This window comes from Mobula birostris, chromosome 5, assembly GCF_030028105.1.
Source record: "Mobula birostris isolate sMobBir1 chromosome 5, sMobBir1.hap1, whole genome shotgun sequence".
In the NCBI taxonomy this organism is placed as follows: Eukaryota; Metazoa; Chordata; class Chondrichthyes; order Myliobatiformes; family Myliobatidae; genus Mobula; species Mobula birostris.
Genome location: NC_092374.1, coordinates 189,339,897 through 189,366,572, shown reverse-complemented (window position 1 = coordinate 189,366,572; position 26,676 = coordinate 189,339,897). Strand labels below are relative to the sequence as shown.

Sequence of the window (26,676 nt, the reverse complement as noted above, 5' to 3'; positions counted from 1 at the left end):
CAGGGGCGCCCAGTTCACCTCCAGCCTGTGGACGGCTATGGCCAGCCTTTTAGGAACACAGCTACACCACACAACTGCCTACCACCCACAGTCGAACGGACTAGTGGAGCGCTTCCACCGTCACCTGAAATCGGCTCTCATAGCCCGCCTGGAGGGGCCTAACTGGGTGGACGAACTTCCCTGGGTCCTGCTCGGAATCCGCACGGCGCCCAAGGAGGATCGACACACCTCGTCGGCCGAGTTGGTGTACGGCGCACCCCTGGTCGTCCCAGGAGAGTTCATACCAGCCCCAAGGGGGCAAGAGGAAGATCCCACAACAGTCCTGGACAGACTACGGGAGAGGCTTGGTAACCTGGCCCCCATACCCACTCCACAGCACGGACAGAGCCCGACCTGCGTACCCAAAGACCTGCAGAACTGTAAGTTTCTTTTTGTACGACGGGGCGGACACCGGGCACTGCTACAGCGGCCCTACGAGGGACCGTTTAAGGTGATCAGGAACAACGGGTCCACGTTCGTGCTGGACACTGGGGGAAGAGAGGAGGTATTCACGGTGGACCGACTCAAACCAGCCCATGTGGACTTGGCGCAACCGGTCCAGGCTCAGGCACCGCGGCGCAGGGGCAGACCTCCCAAACAGAGGCCGATTTAGACTGTGGACATTGGGGGAGGTATCGCCGGTTCGGGGGGGGGGGCTTATGTGGCGACCCACTTTCTGGCACACACGAACCGGCTCACAACAGCCCGCGCAGGCAGAGGGCCGGCAGCAAAAAGGGCGCCAGGCCATCTTCACCAGCAGGGGGAAAATCCCGCGCGCAGAAATGGTCTGGGAATATGCATTCCCCACAGTAGTCCCGCCCAGGGAGGGCGGGAACGGGAAGACTTTAAAGCGGGCCGCGAAGTTTGAATAAATCTCTTTCATCGCAACTCTAACTCACCGACTCCATGTGGTTATTCTAGCGCTGTGTGTAGCACATCGCTACAACCCGCTGTGCCGTAGTGTTCCTGACGATCACCACTAGCCTGTGTGCCTGTACCACCGAGGGCTTCTGCAACTCGGGTCTCACCAGCACCCCAGCAGGGAATCTCCACTCCCGCTCGAGATCTTCCGGGGTGTCCACTAAAAGGGCTTCACCCTCAGGCACCCCCGGGAATGAAGGGATCCCCATCACTCTCGCTACTTCACCCGGCCGTAACACCCTGGGCTTCGACTGGGCACACCACACAGTGCCTCGTTCACATGCCGCGTCCAGCCCAGGGTGACCCCACACTTCCTCAAAAGCAGCTCGGAACACAGGGTTCACTGACAGGGCCTCCAAAAAGTCTTCAACCGCCTTTTCCTTACAGGCTCCCAGGAGTCTCCGCACAATAGGGGTGTTGGTCCCCAACAGAATTGATGCACCCGCAGTCTCACCGGAGTCCGGGCAAAGCAGTACCAGAGCCTCATTAGCCTCAGACAGCCCGCTTCATGAGCCACTTCAGCTTCCAGGAACTCCAGTTTCACGGACAAATAGCCATCGTACAGGTAATCACCATCACTGATACCCCAAATTTCCAGTGCACTGAAAGGTGTCGGGGTAAATGCGCCAGATACTGATCGTAGAACGACAAGTACAGTAATGTGACAGCGACCCAGTGTCGAGTATGGCCTTTGCATCTATCCCCTCTATCCGTATCGACACGCTGGATTGGGGTCCCACCAATCCTTCTGAGATAGGGTCTTTTCATCTCGAGGGTCCCGCAGCCCATTGTTGGGAACGTATTTTGGCAGAGACTCCAGTCCGTTCCCTCACTGAAGCTCTTCTAAGCTTCCCGACCCCCCCCCCCCCCCCTTCCTGCTGAGACACCCGTGGACTCTCCCTCCGAGGGGCTCCCTGTCGTTCACATTGCCGCCTGAAGTACCCCTCTTCCCCGCGGTTATAGCACACGCCTCGCCTCGCGGGACCCCGGCTTCCGCCTGGCCTCATTGCCGTCCGTCCCTTCAGGGAGGGGCCTTCTCCACGAGTCCCCTCCCGCGGAGGGACCCCACCTGCCGTGACGCCCTTATGTGTCTCCTGCGTGGAAATGTCTCCCCCAGTCATTTCACCACAAGGAACTACTACCGATGACTGTACCTTGTTAACGGAGCCCTCTTCTGCTTCCAATTCGTCCTCCTCCTCCCTCACCTCCCTGAGCAACTGAACAAAAGACGGGAGGGATGTGCTCTACGGGACTGCCAGAGGCTCGTAGCGATCACATCGTCTCTGCCCTCCCCTGGCTACCTGGTCGATCCTTATCAGAATCTATCTCATTCCCCGAAATGCCCCCCCGGCGCCTCAAGCAATTTAGCCTGTGCTATAGCCGGAAAAGATACTCAGAAAGCTTTTCCCCTTTCTCCTGACGCAAATTCTGAATTCCTCCTAAAAGCTGCACCGTGTCCCCCATCAGCCCAAAAGCCTCCTCTAATGCTTCCAGACACTCCTTCCAATAAGCCAATGGCTGGTTAGCTTTCACCCCTTTTACCACCTCAGCTGCCACCCGTCTCAAACCTTCTCCCAATCTTTGCCGCTTCTCCTCCTCAGAACACTGCCACTCACCGAGCAACTGAGAGGCATGTTCTATCCAAATCTCATAATCATCCTCCCCTTCGGCGATGGGGGTCTTCCCTGAGAAAATCCTTAACATCTGACACAGACCCACCGCCCTGTTCACCAGGGAGTTAATGGATGAGGCCAACTCAGAGCCCTCCCCCTTCCGTCCGTGGGGAATGAGAACTAATTACATTCTCCAAATCCGACCACTCCCTTCTTTCATCCTTCAAAAACGATTTGACCCGCTCTCTAAAATCTCCGCCCCCAGCGTTGGGCACTGCTCTGGTGTCTCTTTAGACCCTTCCTCCGTGACCGAGGTCACCGATACACGGCGGCAGTCCCAACTCCTTGACGTCAGCACCCGTCTGTATAAGCACAAAGGCTGAGTCCCCCGTTTTACCAACCTTTCTGCTTACAATTTCAAGTTTACCGATAGCTCTGACTGTACTCAAACATTGAATTAACACATCGTCTGAGGTACGCATATCTACCCCACTTAATACACAGGCATGATTAACCGATACTTCCTCGATCTCACACCACAGTTCAATCTTATCCGAGTCCATCTCTTCTAATTTAAACGGGCGACTTTCACCGTATCCTACAGAATTCAGATCGTGGACAAGCAACCCACAATGTAACCTCTCCAACCCCACCTGACTCCCGTTGTCTAGGGTGAATAGCCGTCGACCCCCACCAAACAGTGTAAACGCTTGGTGCGGATACGGTGTGAGACCCCCCAAATATCAGCAGCAACACCAGTATCAAACAATAGACAAAGTGCGATTAACAAAATACACTTCATAGCAATTCGTAATGATGGGTTAATAGAAACAACTAAAAGAAAAGGCGCCAAATAAGTAAATTTATCCATGTTGTGCACATAATATTTTAATACGTTGGAGCTCACGCCTCCGATTCCATCCACAACGTCCTTCCGAGACTTCAGCCACCCTCCGAAACACCAGGGTCCGGTATTTGCTGCCCCGGAACCGGGGGGGGGGGGGGGAGTCCGTCTTCCCCTCTCTCCTCCCGAAAAAGCCCGCGATCCTCAGCTCAGCACACACATACGAGATAGCAGAACATGACTTCCATTGGCTAGAAAACGAATACAATTTCCATTATCACTAATTATAACCCAAACATGCTGCCACAGAGAACCCCTTACTCAGCTGTTAACAGTACGAGAAGCCATTTTATTATAACACTTCAGAAAAGCCGTTTTGTAATAAGCAATTAACAGTTAACAGTCCAGCTAATATTACTGAGAACCCTACACAATTCTTCCAGTCATCCCCACTCCCCTGCCTTCACCCCATACCCTTTGATGCCCTGGCTAATCAAGAACCTATCTTTCTCTGCCTTGAAAACACACAATAACTTGGCCTCCACAGCTGCTCATGGCAACAACTTCCACAGATTTACCACCCTCTGACTAAAGTAATTTCTCTGCATCTCTGTTCTAAATGAATGTCCTTCAATTCTGATGTTGCGCCCTCTTGTCCTAGACTCCCCTACCATGGGAAATAACTTTGCCATATCTAATCTGCTCAGGCCTTTAAACATTCAGAATGTTTCTATGAGATTCCGCCCCCTCCCCCATTCTCCTGAACTCCGGGGAATACAGCCCAAGACCCACCAGATGTTCCCCATACGGTAACCCTTTCATTCCTGGAATCATTCTCATGAACCTTCTCTGAACCCTCTCCAATGTCAGCAAATCCTTTCTAAAATAAGTAGCCCACAACTGCACACAATACTTCAAGTGTGGTCTCACGAGTGCTTTATAGAGGCTCAACATCACATCGCTGCTCTTATATTCTATACCTCTAGCAATGAATGCCAACATTTCATTCGCCTTCTGCACCACCAACTCAACCTGGAGGTTAACCTTTAGGATATCCTGCACAAGGACTCCCAAGTCTTTTTGCATCTCTGCATTTTTAATTCTCTCCCCATCTAAATAATAGTCTGTCCATTCATTTGCCACTTCCTTGCTCATTCCCCTAAACTATCTAAGTCTCTCTGCAGACTCTCTGTTTCCTCAACACTATCTGATCCTCCACCTATCTTTTTATCATTGGCAAATTTAGCCACAAATCCATTAATCTCATAGTCCAAATCATTGACATTTTGTGTAACTATCAAATTTCCTCTCAATCTTCTAGATTCTAAGGAATACCATCCTAAGCTATTCAATCTTTCCTTATAACTCAGGTCCTCCAGACCCAGCAACATTCTTGTAAATTTTCTCTGTACCATTTCAACCTTGTTTACATGTTTCCTGAAGGTGCAAGACCAAAACAGCACATAATATTCCAAACTGGCTTCACCAATGTTTTATACGACTTCAACATAACATCCCATCTCCAGAGAACAATACTTTGATTTATGTTGATATCACTTTCAATGAATTATAGGCCTGTATTCCCAGATCCTTTTGTTCTATCAGTGCCTTACGAGCTACCCTCGTTGGTCCTACCAAAGTGCAAACCTCGCACTTGTCTGCATTAAATCCATCTGCCATTTCTCAACCCATTTTTCCAGCTGATGCAGACCCCTCTGCAAGCTATGATAGACCTCCTTGCAGTCCACTACACCCCAAATCTGGGTGTCCTCCGCAAACTTGCATTTAACCACATTATCGTCCAGATCATTGATTTAAGTGCAAAAAGACAGAAGACCCAACAACGATCCCTGTGGCACTCACTAGTCACAGGCTCCCAAGCAAAGAGGCGATTATCTACTACCCTCTCTGTCTTCTCCCACAGAGCCAATGTTTAATCCAATTTACCATCTCATCTTGAATTCCAAGCGACAGAACCTTCTTGACTAACATTCCATGCGGGACATTGTCAGTTGCCTGCAGATGTTAAATTTAATAGATTTGTTTTTTCGATGGTACTCTGATGCCTTTGTACATTTTTCATTTAGTCTGTGGCTTGTTAGCCTGGCATTGGGCCCTCATTACCTTGTACTCTTCTTTGACTTTTTGGGTTGACTAGTGCCTTATAAAGGCTCAGCATTATCTCCATGCTTTTATATTCTATTCCCCTTAAAATTAGATTATTAGATTATGAGAACACTCAGTCCACTTTTATTGTCATTTAGAAATGCATACATGCATTAAGAAATGATACAATGTTTCTCCAGAGTGATATCACAGAAAACAGGACAGACCAAAGACTAACACTGAGAGAACCACATATTTATAACATATAGTTACAGCAGTGGAAAACAATACCATAACTTGATGAAGAACAGATCATGGGCTCAGTAAAAAAAAGTCTCAAAGTCCCGAGTTGATTGACTCTCGAGTCCCCGATAGCAGGCGACAAAAGGGAGGAACTCCCTGCCATAAACCTCCAGGCACCGTCAACTTGCCGATACCTTGGAGGCAGCCGACCACAGCTGACACTGAGTCCATCTGTCCGAAAACTCTGAGCTTCCAAGCAACCCCTCTGATACAGCCTCCCAAGTGCCTTCGACCTCTCCCCAGCCGCTAAAACACGCAAAGCCGAGGATTTCGAGGCCTTCAGCTCCGGAGATTCCGGTTACCATACAGTAGCAGCGGCAGCAAAGCAGGCATTTCAGAAATTCTCTAGATGTTCCTCCGTGCTCTCACGTCTGTCTCCATCATATCAGAATTGCGCATGGTCCCCTACTCGACAGATAACAGATGTCATCACCGAAGTGGCCGCGCGCGCTTCCGCCGCACCGCCATCTTCTCCCCTCTCCCAGGAGGTTATATTGCATTTGCATTCTTTACCACAGATTCAACCTGTAAACCTGTTAGCATTTTCTCTACAAAGCGTTTGGAATTAGTTTGGCTTTCGACAAAAGGTGCCTTGGTGATCCACCACAGAAAAAGTCCAGATACAACGCTAAGCTAGAAATTGTGATGTGTCTTAAGGTAGTATGGAATTGGTTTATGATTGTCATATGTACCAAGATACAGTAAAAAATTGTCTTGCATACTATTCATACAGGTCAGATCATTATATAATGCACAGAATAAGGTAAAACAATAACAGAGTGCAGAATAAAGTGAAATAGCTACAGAGGAAACACAGTGCAGGTAAATGATAAGGTGTGACAAGGTAAATTGTGAAGGCATGTGTCTGTCTTATTATACTGAGGATCCATTTAGTAGTCTTATAACAGCGAGATAGAAACTGTCCTCGAGCCTGGTGTATGAGCTTTTAGGTTTTCATGTCTCTTGCACAATGAGAGAGGGGAGAAGAGGGAACATCTGGGATGTGTGGCGTATCATTGATTCTGCTGACTGCTCTACAGAGGCAGTGAGAAGTGTAGACAGAGACCGTGGAGGGGAGGCTGGTTTGGTGAAAATGTGGAGAAACAACTACCAGTTGGTCATGTCATCCAAATGGCAAGTGTTAGGGATCTCAGGAATCACAGAATTCTATCAATGTATCAGAAAGCAATTCAAAGGAAAAATAGTCTTCAATTTTTAATGTTAATTGCAAACAGTAATCAGTGTGAAGTTAAAAGGATACCTTTGCAGGTAAAGAGTACTGTACCCTCTACAGAGCAGAGCCTGCTGGCTGGCCCACAGCAGGAGGTTGGCTGATCTACAGAAATGATTTACTTAGTTCAAATTAAATTTATTCTGTTCATATATGCCACCATATACAAACCAGATATTCATTTTCTTGCAGGCATACTCAGTAAATCCATAATAGAATAATAGAATAAAGTGGTGACCATAAGGTGTTCTCATCTACGTCTACCAAACTTAAGACAATGGTGTATGTTAATTCGCCAGGATCAAGCCCAGTAGCATGGGCTAAATTGTTTTGCACCATTCTGACCAAGTTACAACAAACATGGTCACAGGCGTAGCTATACCAACAGTTGGGATACTTGTGTACTCTGAGAGTTGGCATGTCAGTTCTGGGTGCCAGTGGGATCTCTCTCCCCAGAAGGTTTGAGATTATCTTTGTGAATTGTTTTGTCCCACAAAGGTGTTTGAACATGCAGATATGTAACTTAGTGGAGGCATTGTCAGACTGATAATATTGAAATAAATTATATCATTGTAAATCCTGAATTATATTCAATCAGCTAGAGTTACCTCTGATCTTATACCCTAAACGTGACATTAGGAGCCTTCCAGTTCTGTTGTCTCATACTTGCGTCTGCACTGACACCTCGTGGTCAATTTGAGAAAAGGAACAATGGCTATACAGCGAATAGTGGCGTTCCTTCCAAATATGGTAAATATGCAACTGAGCACTTCCACTAAATTATCGCAAAAAAATTACAGCTGCTGTTCAATAAGAACTGAAAGAAAGAATCAAGTTCTCAGTTTTCTTCTTCGTAAAAATATAATGCAGAATTACAGGAAATGGAGCTCCCGAAATGTTTGTCACCTTTAATTTAAAGAGGAACGTGCTCACCTCTCTTCTTCCAAGAGGTAGACAGTAGCATCTCTGTGATCAACGCAAAATTTATATTTTGAAATATAAAAAAAAAAAATTTTATTGTTAATAGCGGGTGAGACGGACCGCCATGCACAAGTCCCTGGACAACGGGGGCAAGAACGTCCCCAATGTCGCCCTCACCCTGATGGCCAGCTTCGTATGTGGCTGCATCAGGTTGTGTGTAGAGCCCAGGTATGTGGGCACCAAGTACCACTATGTGCCCAGGTTCTACTTGTCGCCCTGGCTGCGAAGGATGGGTCTGGCCCCACTCCCACGCAACGCCCCAGTCAGCTGGTCGTTGCCGGCATACCTATCCCACGTAGCAAAGTTCTTCCAGGAGAACGCCTTTGACCACAAGGCCATTAGGCAGTGGTCGGCACGAAGTGTCCTGCAGGCACTGCAGGAGAAGGACGTGATGGACACAGTGGGGTGGTTCCCTGAGCAGACTGTCCAGTTCATCTGGCAAAATGCCTCATCGCCAGATCTCACCAACAGGCACCAAGACCTCGCCTGGTTGGCGGTGAGAGGGGCCCTCCCAGTCAGAGCCCTCCTGTACGCCCGGAACGTCATCTCCGCACCCCACTGCCCACGGGAGGACTGCAGTGAGGAGGAGTCTGTGACCCACCTCTTTGCACACTGCCAGTTCGCAAAGAGGGTGTGGAGGAGGATGGACGGGCTAGTGTCACGTTTCATCCCCAGCAGCTGCGTGACAGAGGACTCTCTGATCTACGGGCTGTTCCCGGGGACGCACACGGAGACCAACATCCGGTGCTGCTGGCAGATCATCAACTCGGTGAAAGACGCTCTTTGGTCAGCCCGAAACTTGATGATCTACCAGCACATGGAGATGTCCGTGGGAGAACGCTGCCGACTGGCACACTCTCGGCTGCAGGAGTACGTGCTGAGGGACGCACTGAAACTTGGTGCAGCCACCGCAAGGGCCCGGTGGGGAAGGACCACAGTATAGGTTTCTCCACCCGTGGGAGTGGGAGAGGTCGGTGGGCGGGGAGTATACCCCTCAACAATGAGATGCTAACTACTGGAGTGCCACGTGGGTGGCTATAAACACGGGTATTTTACTGAGTATAATGGAAACGTATGTAAAGGATGAAAAGTTATTGAATGGTTTATTGTATATATTTATTTTTGAATAAAGTATATTTTGAAATTAAAAAAAATTGAATAAGGACTCACAGTCAACGAATGGTTTTCTTTTTCTGTATGTAATTATTTTTATTGTGTAATATTTCTGAATAAAGTATTTTTGGAAAAAAAAAACTACCTTAAGGAAGAGGATGGCTCATGGGGTGGAGTCGGTGGCTCACCTCTTTGCACACTGTGGGTTCGCAAAGAAGGTGTGGAAGAGAATGGAAGGGACAGTAATAAGATTCATGCCCAGCAGCTGCGTTACCGAGGACTCCGTGATCTACGGGCTGTTCCCGGGGACGCACACGGAGACCAACATCCGGTGCTGCTAGCAGATCATCAATTCGGTGAAAGACGCTCTTTGGTCGGCCCGAAACTTGATGGTCTGCCAGCTGACGGAGATGTCCGTGACTGAATGCTGCCGACTGGCACACTCTCGTCTGCAGGAGTACGTTCTGAGGGATGCACTCAAACTTGGTGCAGCCACCGCGAAGGCCCGGTGGGGAAGGGCCACAGTTTAACATTCATCACCCGTAGGAGGGGGAGAGGTTGGGTGGGGAGGAGACCTACCCTCATCAGCGGTGTGGACAGATAATCAACATGGTGCCCAAGGAGTGGGTGGAATTGTTAATTTGGGAAAGTATTAGAGCCATTGCCTGCCTTTATTGTTGAAAATTTTGATTGTTAATAAGTCTTAACACTTGACCAAGAGTTGAGAGTAAACGCATGATTTACTGTAAACATCTTTCATTTGTAAATGAACAGAGTCAACGCAAAATTTTATTGTTAATAACTGTATTGAATAAGGACTCACAGTCAACGAATGGTTTTCTTTTCCTGTATGTAATTATTTTTATTTTGTAACATTTCTGAATAAAGTATTTTTGGAGAAAAAAAAAGTCCCGTCCTCGCAGACCGACATACTGAGGATCTGCAAGTCCTTCTATGCCGGTCTGTACGACGAAAAGGATACAGAATCCACAGCCTCCCGCGACTTCCTGTCGTCTATCACGCAGGTCTTAGACGACGGTAAGCGGGAGAGTCTGGCTCAGCTACTGACCCTGGACGAGCTGACAGGCTCCATCCGTTCCTTTCGGTCGGGTAAGATTCCCGGAGGCGACGGCCTACCGGCTGAGTTGTACTCGGCTCTGTGGAACTGGATGGGCCCAGACCTGCTGGAAGTGTACAACGCTATGTTTCTGGCCGGCAGTATGTCAGAGTCCATGAGGAAGGGCATCATCACCCTCATCTACAAGTAGAAGGGGGAAAGGGAGGACATTAGGAATTGGAGACCCATCTCTCTCCTGAATGTGGATTACAAGATCCTGTCCAAGGCTATCGCCAACAGGGTCAGGTCTGCTCTGGGACAGATGATCCACCCGGACCAAACCTGTGCTGTACCGGGCAGGAAGATCTCAGACAGCCTCACGCTGCTGAGGGACACCATCGTCTACGTGCAGGACAGGGGGGTGGACGCCTGCCTGGTCAGCTCGGACCAGGAGAAAGCTTTCGACAGGATATCGCACACGTACATGGCGGACGTGCTCTCCAAAATGGGATTTGGGGAGGGAATCCGGAATTGGATCAGACTGCTCCACACAGACATCCGTAGTGCAGTCCAGGTCAACGGGTGGGAAACAGACAGCTTCCCCATCAGGTCTGGAGTCAGGCAGGGCTGTCCCCTCTCCCCTGTCTTGTTTGTCTGCTGTATAGAGCCCTTTGCCGAGGCCATCAGGAGGGATGAGGGCATAAGAGGGGTGACGCTGCCAGGCAGTGGAGGGACCCAAGTGAAAGCCTCCCTGTACATGGACGACGCCACCGTCTTCTGCTCTGATCCGAGGTCAGTTCGCAGGCTGATCAGCATCTGCGAACAGTTCGGGCTAGCGACGGGGGCCAGGCTTAACCGCACGAAGAGCGAAGCCATGCTCTTCGGCAACTGGCCAGACCGAACCAGCGTCCCCTTCACCATCAGGTCTGACCACATGAAGGTGTTGGGGATCTGGTTCGGAGGGGCCGAGGCGTGCAACAAGAACTGGCAAGAGCGGACTGCTAAGGTGAAACAGAAACTGGGACTGTGGGGAGGGCGCTCCCTGTCGATAATGGGCAAGAACCTGGTCATCAGGTGTGAGGTGCTCTCAGGGCTGCTATACTTGGCAGGTCTGGCCCGTCCCCCGCTCCTACAGCTCGGAAATCACCCGGGCTGTCTTCAGATTCGTCTGGGGATCCAAGATGGAGCGGGTGAGACGGACCGCCATGCACAAGTCCCTGGACAATGGGGGCAAGAACGTCCCCAATGTCGCCCTCACCCTGATGGCCAGCTTCGTGTGTGGCTGCATCAGGTTGTGCGTGGATCCCAGATACGTGGGCACAAAGTACTACTATGTGCCCAGGTTCTACCTGTCGCCCTGGCTACGAAGGATGGGTCTGGCCCCACTCCCGCGCAACGCCCCCGTCAGCTGGTCGTTGCCCCCTTACCTGTCCTTCGTAGAAAAATTCTTCAAGACCAACGCATTTGACCACAGGGCCATCAGGCAGTGGTCGGCACGTAGTGTCCTGCAGGCACTGCAGGAGAAGGACGTGATGGACACAGTGGCGTGGTTCCCTGAGCAGACCGTCCAGTTCATCTGGCAAAATGTCTCATCGCCAGATCTCACCAACAGGCACAAAGACCTAGCCTGGCTGGCGGTGAGAGAGGCCCTCCCAGTCAGATCCCTCCTGTACGCCCGGAACGGTTCCTCCACACCCCGTTGCCCAAGGGAGGACTGTAATGGGGTGGAGTCGGTGGCTCACCTCTTTGCACACTGTGGGTTCGCAAAGAAGGTGTGGAAGAGAATGGAAGGGACAGTACTAAGATTCATGCGCAGCAGCTGCGTTACCGAGGATTCCGTGAGTACGTTCTGAGGGATGCACTCAAACTTGGTGCGGCCACCGCGAAGGCCCGGTGGGGAAGGACCACAGTTTAACGTTCATCACCCGTAGGAGGGGGAGAGGTTGGGTGGGGAGGAGACCGACCCTCACCAACGGTGTGGACAGATAATCAACATGGTGCCCAAGGAGTGGGTGCAATTGTTAATTTGGGAAAGTATTAGAGCCATTGCCTGCCTTTATTGTTGAAAATTTTAGTTGCTAATAAGTCTTAACTCTTGACCAAGGGTTGAGAGTAAACGCATGATTTACTGTAAACATCTTTCATTTGTAAATGAACAGAGAGTCAACGCAAAAATTTTATTGTTAATAACTGTATTGAATAAGGACTCACAGTCAACGAATGGTTTTCCTTTCTTGTATGTAATTATTTTTATTTTGTAATATTTCTGAATAAAGTATTTTTGGGGGAAAAAAACAAGGCCGAGGTTCCAGGACGAGGCTATCCCATTGCACATCGGGTGTGCTGACGCCTGCGATATCCCCAAATGCGGGATACTCGACTGCATAATTTGTGGTAGTGGGGGACTGCGTTCGCGCTCTCCCCTGGTAATGTCGTGAAAAATAGAATTGAAGTTCTGCTTCCACTTCAAGTAACTCAGCACTCTGCAGTCCTGGGAGCTGATAATGTTGAATACTGAACACAGCTTCCAGGAACATCACTGAAGATGTGTCCGGAAGCATCAATAGATGTATCTACACAGCTCTTTTTCGCGGTCTCCGTCTCCGAGAAAGCGTTCACCAGCAATTTTGATGTGTGTTGCTATCTACACAGCTTGCTCTGTTACTTTTTTTTTTGCAATTCTTTTCGTTCCTTCCGGCTCAGTCGCAGACTTCCCTTACTACACCAGACCCTGATAGTTTCCCTCAAAACTATTCATTTCACTTTAGCTACGGGCTCTTTATCGCCAGTGATTCTATGGGCGCAGTTCCACAGTAGCAGCTGCCACTCTCAGTTGCACGGTTCTGGAAAAGTCTGTTGCACGAACTTCCTCCCTACCCTAGTGGATGAGGGTAGCGACTGCAACGACGATGAGGAATCTGAGTACAGCGCCATGATAAAGCAATGTAAGAGTGATCGAGGACAGCGGGTAGGGGAGAATGAACGGCAGCCTCTGCGTTTGGCAGTGTGGGTCCAGAAGACTGTCTTGCCCACGCAGTGCGAGTGTTACAGACACCTGCTCGGGATCATGCAGCAGGAGAGGAAGCTGTTAAATCCTTGTGGGAACCCAAGGTTTCAAGACAATCGAGGAGGAAGTTCCTCTGAAGGAACGGGAGCAGCCAGTGACGAGATGAAAAAAAAGCAGAGTGGGAATGGGAGGGGTTAAGAGGGGACCAGGAGGTTGGACTGAGTGAAAACAGGGAGGGTGCTGGACAGCAGTGGTGATCCTGTGAATTTCCATTGGGATTCGAGCTGGATTCTTCCCTGGTGTGTGAATTAATCGGCAAAGAACTCTGCTGTGGCCATACCTACGTTTGGAGGGAGAAATGTCCCCAGTAGACATTACAAGAAGCTGAGAATAAATGAGTCTCTCCATTGATCTGAGACCGTGACCCTTGGTTCTAGATTTCTCAGACAGGCAAAATGTCCTCCTTACCCAGCTTGTTGTACTCTGTAAGGATTTTATATGTTTCCATGTCATCTCCTCTCGTTCCCCTGAGCTGCTAAATGGCTCAGCTTTAACGGTTAGCACAATGCTTTGCAGCCCCCTCTGTGAGATCTCGTTTCAATTCACGCTGCTGTCTGTAACGAGTTTGTAAGTTCTCCTTGTGACCTCGTAGGTTTCTCTCCGCGTGTTCCGGTTTCTTCGCACGTCGCAATGACGCACGGGTTAGGGTTAGGATGTTCTGGACATGCTCTTTTAGAAACGGAACGCAGCGACATTTGCCGGCTGCCTTGAGAACAATCCTCTCTGATGTGAATTAACAGAACGACGCATTTCACTGTAGGTGCCCATGTACCAGTGATAAATAAATCTCATCCTTAATCTTTATCTCTATAGAGTCTGCAATTCCTGTCTATACAATCTCATTTAGCAAGCCCACCATCCCTGGATCCGGTCTGTTCGTTGAGTTCCCTATGGAGATGAGATCTCCAAGACTGTGGGTAATTCCAGTTAGGCACCGTGATCCCACACTCCAATCTCCTTGCCAGCTCGTCTGATAAACGATTTCCCTTCTGAAAATCTTGTCAGTTTCTCTGGACAAGCCAGTCTGATCCCTTTCAATGTCGCCACCATTTAAAAAATATTCTACGTCGTTGCAAATGTGGTTGAGTTCTGTATATTCCACACTATGCTCGTTTTGTCACTCACTCAAATGGCCCTTTTCCTCCCTGGAGTTTCTTTACATCCGCTGTCCCATTCATAATCCGTACCGGCTGAACCTATCTCCCCCACGCCCGCCTAAACCTGTTGTGCCAACTGGTTTTGCAAATGCATCCCAGAGAAAGGTTATTCCGCGGGATAGTAACCCTCTCCCATCCCCTACCCGGTCTAGAGAATCATTATTCATCGGGAGGGCAGCTCACCACCTTTCCCCCAATCTCACAGCCGCAGGTGGAAAAGCCGGAGCACCGCCGTCTCCGCCGTTTCTAGGCTGGCGAGAGGGTAGAGCGTCTCTGATCAAAGAAGGTACAGAGGTGCGACATGTCGCCGGCGTCGTAGAAGGCGAGCTGCCCCCTTTCGTAGTCCAGGAAGATCCGATCCGCTTGGGCTTGGTGTCGGCGCACAAGTGGGCGATGCCAGCCCATCCCGGGGACAATGCACCCCGTTGTTCCACAGCCTGACCGTCCAGAAGCCGTTATCGGGTGTCAACGCACGTCCTCCGTGCGCACCGCCGTCTCTTTGGGAGCGCCGACGATCCAGGCGGCCAAAAAATTCACGCCCCAGTAGTGGGTTCCAGAGGCGAAGTCATCCGTGGTTAGCGCGGCCGCGCACAAGGTGACCCTCCAGCCGCTCTCGGGCATTTGCTGCAGCTTGATCCGCGTCTTCACCATAGTGTGGTCCTTGGACAGGATGAGGTAGGGGCTCGCCGTCTCCGGGTGCAGAGTCAGAGGCGCCGGAACTGTGTGGGGGAAAAAGGGAGGGTCAACGGAGGAGCGGCAGGGGGTGGAGCAAAGGGCGGAGGGCGAGGGGGCAAGGAGGGTGATACAAGGGGAAGGAGAGGGCAAGAGGAGGAAGCGGGAGGTGAAGTAAGGGAGTGAGAGACGGGACAGGGAAAGGCCGGCAAGCCAGGGGGAGAATGGTGTGAATAAGACTGGGGTCTCCGTGCAGAAGCCGTGATGGGGTTACGATACGAGCATAACTGCGCACGTGAAGGATTCACGTGGAAGAGCACAACTGTGAGTGTGTGCTAGTAAAGGAGAGGGCGCGTTTGATGTATCTCAGTTGGACAGAGGATATGGTTGAACAAGTCGATTATTTATTATTATTAAAGGCTGTCACGAGCCTTGAGGGTTAAATAAAGACCATGTATACGCGGCAGTGTAGCTGCACACGTATGTGATCGTGTTTGTGTTTGTGTGGAGTGGGTGGAATAGTGACACCATGTGACTAAATGGTGCACGTGTGTTTGGACGTGAGAGAATGGCATGTATGTATATGTATTTGAGAATCTGTACCAACATAAGTGTCTGCACATGTAATATTAGTTAGTAGCTGGATACGTTTCTGGGTAATATTTTGTTAATGTTATAGTATGTGCATAAGTGTGAGTATCAATGTACGTAATGACGACCGCACACATTCAGACGTAAAACTGCACTCACACAATCATTCAGTGAGTTACATCCGCTCCCGAACTTCAGCACGCTGCCGGCTGTACATGCACTCTGCTCCCGCTCACGCAGTCACACTTTCGTATGTTCACACACACACACGTACACACACAAACTCACGCTTCCTGCTCGTCACATTCGCCTCACTGATTGAGCCAAACTGTTTCACTTCGATTTGGAAACACAGCTACGGCGCGCAATCTCACCTTTTTGAACGATGTTGTTGATTTCCCACATAAATCAAAATCGAGCACGATTAATGCTCCAAGTATTCACCTTTAGTGCGAGTAACCCCAACCCCCGCCACCCCAACCCTCCTGCCGCCCTTCCTCACATACACAAACCAATACATCAACACTACAGCACCAAATCTCGCTAAAGGACTCCCTCTGCCTCCCACAGCACACCCTCCCCTCTGTCCTCTGCCCCCGCAGGCCCCAGAGGTATTGACATTCTTCCTGAAGCTGGCATCTGTGCCCGGTGACTGCACGGTGACCCCCCGTTCTGACCTCCAGACTGGGATCTGGTGTCTGCTGTCGGATTCTCCCAACCACCAACACACTAAACAAAGCTGGTCTGTGCCCAACACCCTGAGCGTCTCCTGAGACACTGGGCACTGGGCACGGTTATAATTACCTCAGAAGTCATAACAACGGACCTCGGGGAGATGGCAGGGGATTAAGGTTGAGAGGGATAATAAATCAGTCATGACCGAATGTCGGGTTAGTCTCGATTGGTCGAATAGCCTAATTTTACTCCTACGTCTTACGGTCCCCAGTAAAACACCAACCTGGCATCGGATTGTCCGGATCTCCCGACAGTCCAGTTTCTGCATCACTCATTAGACTGAAATGTGAACCACGCTGCAGCGAACAGCTGGGGTCTGGGTTGGGAGCGGGAACACCAGGGCCTAGAGAGCTTGGAAATTCCCTGTTCCCTTTAAACCGCTCAGGGTCAACGGGAGATATGTGAAGTTACATGAACAAAGCTGTGTTTTGGTATCAATGAGGGAGTTACATTCATTGGTCTGCAAAATTCGACTGTAAACTAGAGGGGAGAATGGAAACTTCTCTGAATGAGGACTCACAAATCAGAAGGGACGCACGACCAGGGTTTAAATAGCACCGGACTAGAGAGGCTCGGGGAACATCCCTGATGACTATGGCAGAGTATGTCAAGGAAACGTCGGTTACAATTGATACCTGTACCCGGCTTGAAACCCAACAAGAGTTTCATCTGTCTCAGACAAACCTAATGCTTCAGCTAACTGTTCTGGATCAAACCCAGTGGCTATTGTTTAGAGTTGAATTGCTTAGCATCATTCTGACCAAGTTCAAGGATGCTTTCAGACCAGACTGACATTGTCATTTAGTCTAGCGCATCCAACATGGTCACATGCATAGCTGACCTATTGACTGTTGGGATATTTATGCACTCAAAGAGTTGTCATATCAATTTTGGGTGCAAGTGGGATCTATTGTCTCCAGAAGATTTGAGATCATCCTTCCGCATTTTTTGTCCCAGAAAAGGTGCTTGAACATTCAAAGACGCCGAAGCGTAACTTAGTGTCAGATTCACCATATTGAAATAAATTATGTCATTGTAAATCCTGAGTTGTATTCAATCAGCTACTGTTACCTCTGATCTTAAGGGTTACAGCCGAAACGTGGCTATATGAGCCTTCCAGACTTTCTGCGTCTTCACTGACACCTTGTGGTCACTTTCAGAATAGCAACATACAACGATTCCATGTATGGCAAATATACAAATAAGCACATCCCACAAAGTATCCCAAGAAAATTACAGTTGCTGCTGAAGAAGAACGGAGAGTAAGAATAAACGTCTACGTTTTCTTCTTAAAAAGATAATGCAGAATTACAGGAAATGGATCTCCCGAATTGGAGTGTCACCTTAACTGAAAGGGGATTGTTTATGATTGGATTGTCACGTGGAGGTCTAATTAGACATACTTACCTGGCAGGGAACCATCGGTGATCAGGAGGGCCGAGGTTCCAGGACGAGGCTATCCCATTGCACATCGGGTGTGCTGACGCCTGCGATATCCCCAAATGCGGGATACTCGACTGCATAATTTGTGGTAGTGGGGGACTGCGTTCGCGCTCTCCCCTGGTAATGTCGTGAAAAATAGAATTGAAGTTCTGCTTCCTCTTCAAATAACTCAGCACTCTGCAGTCCAGGGAGCTGATAATGTTGAATACTGAACACAGCTTCCAGGAACATCACTGAAGATGTGTCCGGAAGCATCAATAGATGTATCTACACAGCTCTTTTTCGCGGTCTCCGTCTCCGAGAAAGCGTTCACCAGCAATTTTGATGTGTGTTGCTATCTACACAGCTTGCTCTGTTACTTTTTTTTTACAATTCTTCTCGTTCCTTCCGGCTCAGTCGCAGACTTCCCTTACTACACCAGACCCTGATAGTTTCCCTCAAAACTATTCATTTCACTTTAGCTACGGGCTCTTTATCGCCAGTGATTCTGTGGGCGCAGTTCCACAGTAGCAGCTGCCACTCTCAGTTGCACGGTTCTGGAAAAGTCTGTTGCACGAACTTCCTCCCTACCCTAGTGGATGAGGGTAGCGACTGCAACGACGATGAGGAATCTGAGTACAGCGCCATGGTAAAGCAATGTAAGATAGATCGGGGACAGCGGGTAAGGGAGAATGAACGGCAGCCTCTGCGTTTGGCAGTGCAGGTCCTGAAGGCTGTCTTGCCCACGCAGTGCGAGTGTTACAGACACCTGCTCGGGATCATGCAGCAGGAGAGGAAGCTGTTAAATCCTTGTGGGAACCCAAGGTTTCAAGACAATCGAGGAGGAAGTTCCTCTGAAGGAACGGGAGCAGCCAGTGACGAGATGAAAAAAAAGCAGAGTGGGAATGGGAGGGGTTCAGAGGGGACCAGGAGGTTGGACTGAGTGAAAACAGGGAGGGTGCTGGACAGCAGTGGGGATCCTGTGAGTTTCCACTGGGATTCGAGCTGGATTCTTCCCTGGTGTGTGAATTAATCGGCAAAGAACTCTGCTGTGGCCATACCTACGTTTGGAGGGAGAAATGTCCCCAGTAGACATTACAAGAAGCTGAGAATAAATGAGTCTCTCCATTGATCTGAGACCGTGACCCTTGGTTCTAGATTTCTCAGACAGGCAAAATGTCCTCCTTACCCAGCTTGTTGAACTCTGTAAGGATTTTATATGTTTCCATGTCATCTCCTCTCGTTCCCCTGAGCTGCTAAATGGCTCAGCTTTAACGGTTAGCACAATGCTTTGCAGCCCCCTCTGTGAGATCTCGTTTCAATTCACGCTGCTGTCTGTAACGAGTTTGTACGTTCTCCTTGTGACCTCGTAGGTTTCCTCCGCGTGTTCCGGTTTCTTCGCACGTCGCAATGACGCACGGGTTAGGGTTAGGATGTTCTGGATATGCTCTTTTAGAAACGGAACGCAGCGACATTTGCCGGCTGCCTTGAGAACAATCCTCTCTGATGTGATTTAACAGAACGACGCATTTCACTGTAGGTGCCCATGTACCTGTGGTAAATAAATCTCATCCTTAATCTTTATCTCTATAGAGTCTGCAATTCCTGTCTATACAATCTCATTTAGCAAGCCCACCATCTCTGAATCCGGTCTGTTCGTTGAGTTCCCTATGGAGATGAGATCTCCAAGACTGTGGGTAATTCCAGTTAGGCACCGTGATCCCACACTCCAATCTCCTTGCCAGCTCGTCTGATAAACGATTTCCCTTCTGAAAATCTTGTCAGTTTCTCTGGACAAGCCAGTCTGATCCCTTTCAACGTCGCCACCATTTAAAAAATACTCTACGTCGTTGCCAATGTGGTTGACTTCAGTATTTTCCACACTATGCTCCTTTTGTCATTCACTCAAATGGCCCTTTTCCTCCCTGGAGTTTCTTTACATCCGCTGTCCCATTCATAATCCGTACCGGCTGAACCTACCTCCCCCACGCCCGCCTAAACCTGTTGTGCCAACTGGTTTTGCAAATGCTACCCAGAGAAAGGTTATTCCGCGGGATAGTAACCCTCTCCCATCCCCTACCCGGTCTAGAGAATCATTATTCATCGGGAGGGCAGCTCACCACCTTTCCCCCAATCTCACAGCCGCAGGTAGAAAAGCCGGAGCACCGCCGTCTCCGCCGTTTCTAGGCTGGCGAGAGGGTAGAGCGTCTCTGATCAAAGAAGGTACAGAGGTGCGACATGTCGCCGGCGTCGTAGAAGGCGAGCTGCCCCCTTTCGTAGTCCAGGAAGATCCGATCCGCTTGGGCTTGGTGTCGGCGCACAAGTGGGCGATGCCAGCCCATCCCGGGGACAATGCACCCCGTTGTTCCACAGCCTGACCGTCCAGAAGCCGTTATCGGGTGTCAACGCACGTCCTCCGTGCGCACCGCCGTCTCTTTGGGAGCGCCGACGATCCAGGCGGCCAAAAAATTCACGCCCCAGTAGTGGGTTCCGGAGGCGAAGTCATCCGTGGTTAGCGCGGCCGCGCACAAGGTGAGCCTCCGGCCGCTCTCGGGCATTTGCCGCAGCTTGATCCGCGTCTTCACCATAGTGTGGTCCTTGGACAGGATGAGGTAGGGGCTCGCCGTCTCCGGGTGCAGAGTCAGAGGCGCCGGAACTGTGTTGGGGAGAAAGGGAGGGTCATCGGAGGAGCGGCAGGGGGTGGAGCAAAGGGCGGAGGGTGAGGGGGCAAGGAGGGTGATACAAGGGGAAGGAGAGGGCAAGAGGAGGAAGCGGGAGGTGAAGTAAGGGAGTGAGAGACGGGACAGGGAAAGGCCGGCAAGCCAGGGGGAGAATGGTGTGAATAAGACTGGGGTCTCCGTGCAGAAGCCGTGATGGGTTACGATACGAGCATAACTGCGCACGTGAAGGATTCACGTGGAAGAGCACGACTGTGAGTGTGTGCTAGTAAAGGAGAGGGCGCGTTTGACCGTATCTCAGTTGGACAGAGAATTATGGTTGAACAAGTCGATTATTTATTATTATTAAAGGCTGTCACGAGCCTTGAGGGTTAAATAAAGACCATGTATACGCGGCAGTGTAGCTGCACACGTATGTGATCGTGTTTGTGTTTGTGTGGAGTGGGTGGAATAGTGACACCATGTGACTAAATGGTGCACGTGTGTTTGGAAGTGAGAGAATGGCATGTATGTATATGTATTTGAGAATCTGTACCAACATAAGTGTCTGCACATGTAATATTAGTTAGTAGCTGGATACGTTTCTGGGTAATATTTTGTTAATGTTATAGTATGTGCATAAGTGTGAGTATCAATGTACGTAATGACGACCGCACACATTCAGACGTAAAACTGCACTCGCACAATCATTCAGTGAGTTACATCCGCTCCCGAACTTCAGCACGCTGCCGGCTGTACATGCACTCTGCTCCCGCTCACGCAGTCACACTTTCGTATGTTCACACACACACACGTACACACACAAACTCACGCTTCCTGCTCGTCACATTCGCCTCACTGATTGAGCCAAACTGTTTCACTTCGATTTGGAAACACAGCTATGGCTTTTTTGAACGATGTTGTTGATTTCCCACATAAATTAAAATCGAGCACGATTAATGCTCCAAGTATTCACCTTTAGTGCGAGTAACCCCAACCCCCGCCACCCCAACCCTCCTGCCGCCCTTCCTCACATACACAAACCAATACATCAACACTACAGCACCAAATCTCGCTAAAGGACTCCCTCTGCCTCCCACAGCACACCCTCCCCTCTGTCCTCTGCCCCCGCAGGCCCCAGAGGTATTGACATTCTTCCTGAAGCTGGCATCTGTGCCCGGTGACTGCACGGTGACCCCCCGTTCTGACCTCCAGACTGGGATCTGGTGTCTGCTGTCGGATTCTCCCAACCACCAACACACTAAACAAAGCTGGCCTGTGCCCAACACCCTGAGCGTCTCCTGAGACACTGGGCACTGGGCACGGTTATAATTACCTCAGAAGTCATAACAACGGACCTCGGGGAGATGGCAGGGGATTGAGGTTGAGAGGGATAATAAATCAGTCATGACCGAATGTCGGGTTAGTCTCGATTGGTCGAATAGCCTAATTTTACTCCTACGTCTTACGGTCCCCAGTAAAACACCAACCTGGCATCGGATTGTCCGGATCTCCCGACAGTCCAGTTTCTGCATCACTCATTAGACTGAAATGTGAACCACGCTGCAGCGAACAGCTGGGGTCTGGGTTGGGAGCCGGAACACCAGGGTCTAGAGAGCTTGGAAATTCTCTGCTCCCTTTAAACCGCTCAGGTTCACCGGGAGATATGTGAAGTTACATGAACAAAGCTGTGTTTTGGTATCAATGAGGGAGTTACATTCATTGGTCTGCAAAATTCGACTGTAAGCTGGAGGGGAGAGTGGAAACTTCTCTGAATGAGGACTCACAAATCAGAAGGGACGCACGACCAGGGTTTAAATAGCACCGGACTAGAGAGGCTCGGGGAACATCCCTGATGACTATGGCAGAGTATGTCAAGGAAACGTCGGTTACAATTGATACCTGTACCCGGCTTGAAACCCAACAAGAGTTTCATCTGTCTCAGACAAACCTAATACTTCAGCTAACTGTTCTGGATCAAATCCAGTAGCTATTGTTTAGAGTTGAATTGCTTAGCATCATTCTGACCAAGTTCAAGGATGCTTTCAGACCAGACTGATATTGTCATTTAGTCTAGCGCATCCAACATGGTCACATGCATAGCTGACCTATTGACTGTTGGGACATTTATGCACTCAAAGAGTTGTCATATCAATTTTGGGTGCAAGTGGGATCTATTGTCTCCAGAAGATTTGAGATCATCCTTCCGCATTTTTTGTCCCAGAAAAGGTGCTTGAACATTCAAAGACGCCGAAGCGTAACTTAGTGTCAGATTCACCATATTGAAATAAATTATGTCATTGTAAATCCTGAGTTGTATTCAATCAGCTACTGTTACCTCTGATCTTAAGGGTTATACCCGAAACGTGGCTATATGAGCCTTCCAGACTTTCTGCGTCTTCACTGACACCTTGTGGTCACTTTCAGAATAGCAACATACAACGATTCCATGTATGGCAAATATACAAATAAGCACATCCTACAAATCATCCCAAGGAAATTACAGTTGCTGCTGAAGAAGAACGGAGAGTAAGAATAAATGTCTACGTTTTCTTCTTAAAAAGATAATGCAGAATTACAGGAAATGGATCTCCCGAATTGGAGTGTCACCTTAACTGAAAGGGGATTGTTTATGATTGGATTGTCACGTGGAGGTCTAATTAGACATACTTACCTGGCAGGGAACCATCGGTGATCAGGAGGGCCGAGGTTCCAGGACGAGGCTATCCCATTGCACATCGGGTGTGCTGACGCCTGCGATATCCCCAAATGCGGGATACTCGACTGCATAATTTGTGGTAGTGGGGGACTGCGTTCGCGCTCTCCCCTGAAAAAAGTCATCAAAGATAGAATTAAAGCTGTGGTTCCGCTTCAAATGACTCAATAGTCTGTGAACCTGCGAACTGATCATGTTGAATACCGAGACGGTTGGGGTGATATACTGCGTCCGGTGCTCCCGATGTGGCCTTCTATATATTGGCGAGACCCGATGCAGACTGGGAGACCGTTTTGCTGAACACCTACGCTCGGTCCGCCAGAGAAAGCAGGATCTCCCAATGGCCACACAGTTTAATTCCACATCCCATTCCCATTCTGACATGTCTATCCACGGCCTAAACTGGTAGGGAATCGTCAGTGTTCTGTAGGGGGAAGGTTCCAGGACTTGGCGATCCCGGCGCTTCTCGGCCTTTTGGCTGAGACCAGGCGTTCTTATTAGAGCGCGGCTATACCGGATGTTCTTATCGGAACACAGGACGAGGGCGGAGACGGATTCGCGCTGATGCAGTGGTGGAGCGCTGATTGGGTTTTCATGCGATTCCCAACGCTCGGGCTGCTGTCAAGATGAAGCCACACTCAGGTTGGAGGAACAACACCTAATATTCCGACTGGGTAGCCTCCAACCTGATGGCATGAACATCGGCTTCTCTAACCTCCGCTAATGCCCCCCCCCCCCCGGTACCCCATCCGTTATTTATTTTTATACACACATTCTTTCTCTCACGCTCCTTTTTCTCCCTCTGTCCCTCTGACTATACCCCTTGCCAATCCTCTGGGTTCCCCCCCCCCCACCTTGTCTTTCTCCCGGGACCTCCTGTCCCATGATCCTCTCATATCCCCTTTGCCAATCACCTGTCCAGCTCTTGGCTCCATCCCTCCCCCTCCTGTCTTCTCCTATCATTTTGGATCTCCCCTCCCCCTCCCACTTTGAAATCTCTTACTAGCTCTTCCTTCAGTTAGTCCTGACGAAGGGTCTCGGCCTGAAACGTCGACTGTACCTCTTGCTAGAGATGCTGCCTGACCTGCTGCGTTCACCAGCAACTTTTGCTGCTTGAATGTCCAGCATCTGCAGAATTCCTGCTGTCTACTTTTGCTGTGTTACTTTCTTTCTCCAGTTCTTCTCCTTCCTTCCGGCTCCTCGTTTCTCTCCGTGTTACTGCATAGTCGCACACTTCCCTTACTACACACGACACCTGACAGTTTCCCTGAAAACTCTTCATTTCACTTTATCGCCAGTGATTCTGTGGGCGCAGTTCCACAGTAGCAGCTGCCACTCTCAGTTGCACGGTTCTGGAAAAGTGCTGTTGCACGAACTTCCGCCCTGCCCTCGTGGATGAGGGTAGTGACTACAACGACGATGACGAATCTGAGCATAGCGCCATGGTAAAGCAATGTAAGAGTGATCGGGGACAGCGGATAAGGGAGAATCAACGGCAGCCTCTGCGTTTGGCAGTGTGGGTCCTGAAGGCTGTCTTGCCCACCCAGTGCGAGTGTTACAGACACCTGCTCGGGATCATGCAGCTGGAGAGGAGGCTGTTAAATCCTTGTGGGAACCCAAGGTTTGAAGACAATCGAGGAGGAAGTTCCTCTGAAGGAACGGGAGCAGCCAGTGACGAGATGGAAAAAAAAGCAGAGTGGGAATGGTAGGGGTTAAGAGTGGACCAGGAGGTTGGACTGAGTGACAACAGGGAGGGTGCTGGACAGCAGTGGGGATCCTGTGCGTTTCCACTGGGATTCGAACTGGATTCTTCCCTGGTGTGTGAATTAATCGGGAAAGAACTCTGCTGTGGCCATGCCTATGTTTGGAGGGACAAATGTCACCAGTAGACGTTACAAGAAGCTGAGAATAAATGAGTCCAACGGTGATGGAGAGGATTAGTCTCTCCATTGATCTGAGACCGTGACCCTTGGTTCTAGACTTCTCCGACAGGGAAAATGTCCTCCTTACCCAGCTTGTTGAACTCTGTAAGAATTTTAAACGTTTCCGTGTGATCTCCTGAGCTGCTAAATGGCTCAGCTTTAACGGTTAGCACAAAGCTTTGCAGCCCCTTCTGTGAGATCTCGTTTTAATTCCCTCTGCTGTCTGTAAGGAGTTTGTATGTTCTCCTTGAGACCTCGTAGATTTCCTCCGCGCGTTCCGGTTCCTTCGCACGTCGCAATGACGCACGGGTTAGGGTTGGGATGTTGTGGACATGCTCTTCTAGAAACGGAACGCAGCGACATTTGCCGGCTGCCTTCAGAAAAATCCTCTGTGGTGTGATTTAACAGAACGACGCATTTCACTGTAGGTGCCCATGTACCTGTGATAAATAAATCTCATCTTTAATCTTTATCTCTATACAGTCTGCAATTCCTATCTATACAATCTCATTTAGCAAGCCCACCAATTGGCTGGTCCTGGATTTATTTCATAATTTAATGGCATAATTTACATATTACTATTTAACTATTTATGGTTCTATTACTATTTATTATTTATGGTGCAACTGTAACGAAAAACAATTTCCCCCGGGATCAATAAAGTATGACTATGACTATGACTAAACATGAATTTTTGAGCCTTCAGCCGCCGTCTCCTTTTTGCATCTGCAGTGACACCTCGTGGTCAATTTCAGAATAGCAACATACCCCGAATAGTGGCGCTTCTTCCATGTATGGCAAATATGCAAATGAATATTTCCAGAAAATTATCGCTCAAAAAATACAGTAGCTGCTCAAGAAGAACAGAAAGTGAGAATGAACCTACATTTTTGTCTTATTGAAAAGATAATGCAAACTTATCGAAAATGGATCTCCAAAACGTAGCGTCGCCTTTAATTTAAAGAGTAACGTTTAAGATTGGATAGTCACGTGGAGCACTGATCAAACATACTTACCTGGCAGGGAACCATCGGTGATCAGGAAGGCCGAGGTTCCAGGACGAGGCTATCCCATTGCACTTCGGGTGTGCTGACGCCTGCGATATCCCCAAATGCGGGATACTCGACTGCATAATTTGTGGTAGTGGGGGACTGCGTTCGCGCTCTCCCCTGGTAATGTCTTGAACAATAGAAATCAGCTTCGTTTAGGCTTAAGTTAACTCAGCAATTCTAGAGCCAATTCTGCTGGTGCTTTTTACTGAATCGTTTTCTTTCTCCAATTGTCCTCTCTCCTTCTGACTTCTCAATCTATTCTGCAATGAGCTTCTCTGCTACTCAGAGCAATTTTGCTTTGACTCACCTTCTTCTGTCACTTTAAAGTTAAAACTAACATTATGTAAACACTAGGAAATCTGCAGATGCTGGAAATTCAGGCAACACACTCAAAATACTGGTGAACGCAGCAGGCCAGGCAGCATCTATAGGAAGAGGTACAGGCGACGTTTCGGGCCGAGATCCTTCGTCAGGACT

General features: G+C 49.3%; 3 non-coding genes and 1 pseudogene across 3 annotated transcripts; all 4 read left to right on the top strand.

The window, feature by feature from the left end:
- Positions 1-12,496: 12,496 nt before the first annotated feature.
- LOC140198518 (U1 spliceosomal RNA) lies at positions 12,497-12,634 on the top strand (annotated as a pseudogene).
- A 5,195-nt stretch (positions 12,635-17,829) lies between these two features.
- On the top strand, positions 17,830-17,993 carry LOC140198509 (U1 spliceosomal RNA). Its single transcript, XR_011886177.1, has one exon. It is a non-coding gene; the product is annotated as a U1 spliceosomal RNA (small nuclear RNA).
- A 5,182-nt stretch (positions 17,994-23,175) lies between these two features.
- Positions 23,176-23,339, top strand: LOC140198508 (U1 spliceosomal RNA). Its single transcript, XR_011886176.1, has one exon. It is a non-coding gene; the product is annotated as a U1 spliceosomal RNA (small nuclear RNA).
- A 2,816-nt stretch (positions 23,340-26,155) lies between these two features.
- Positions 26,156-26,319, top strand: LOC140198497 (U1 spliceosomal RNA). Its single transcript, XR_011886165.1, has one exon. It is a non-coding gene; the product is annotated as a U1 spliceosomal RNA (small nuclear RNA).
- The last annotated feature ends 357 nt before the right edge of the window (positions 26,320-26,676 follow it).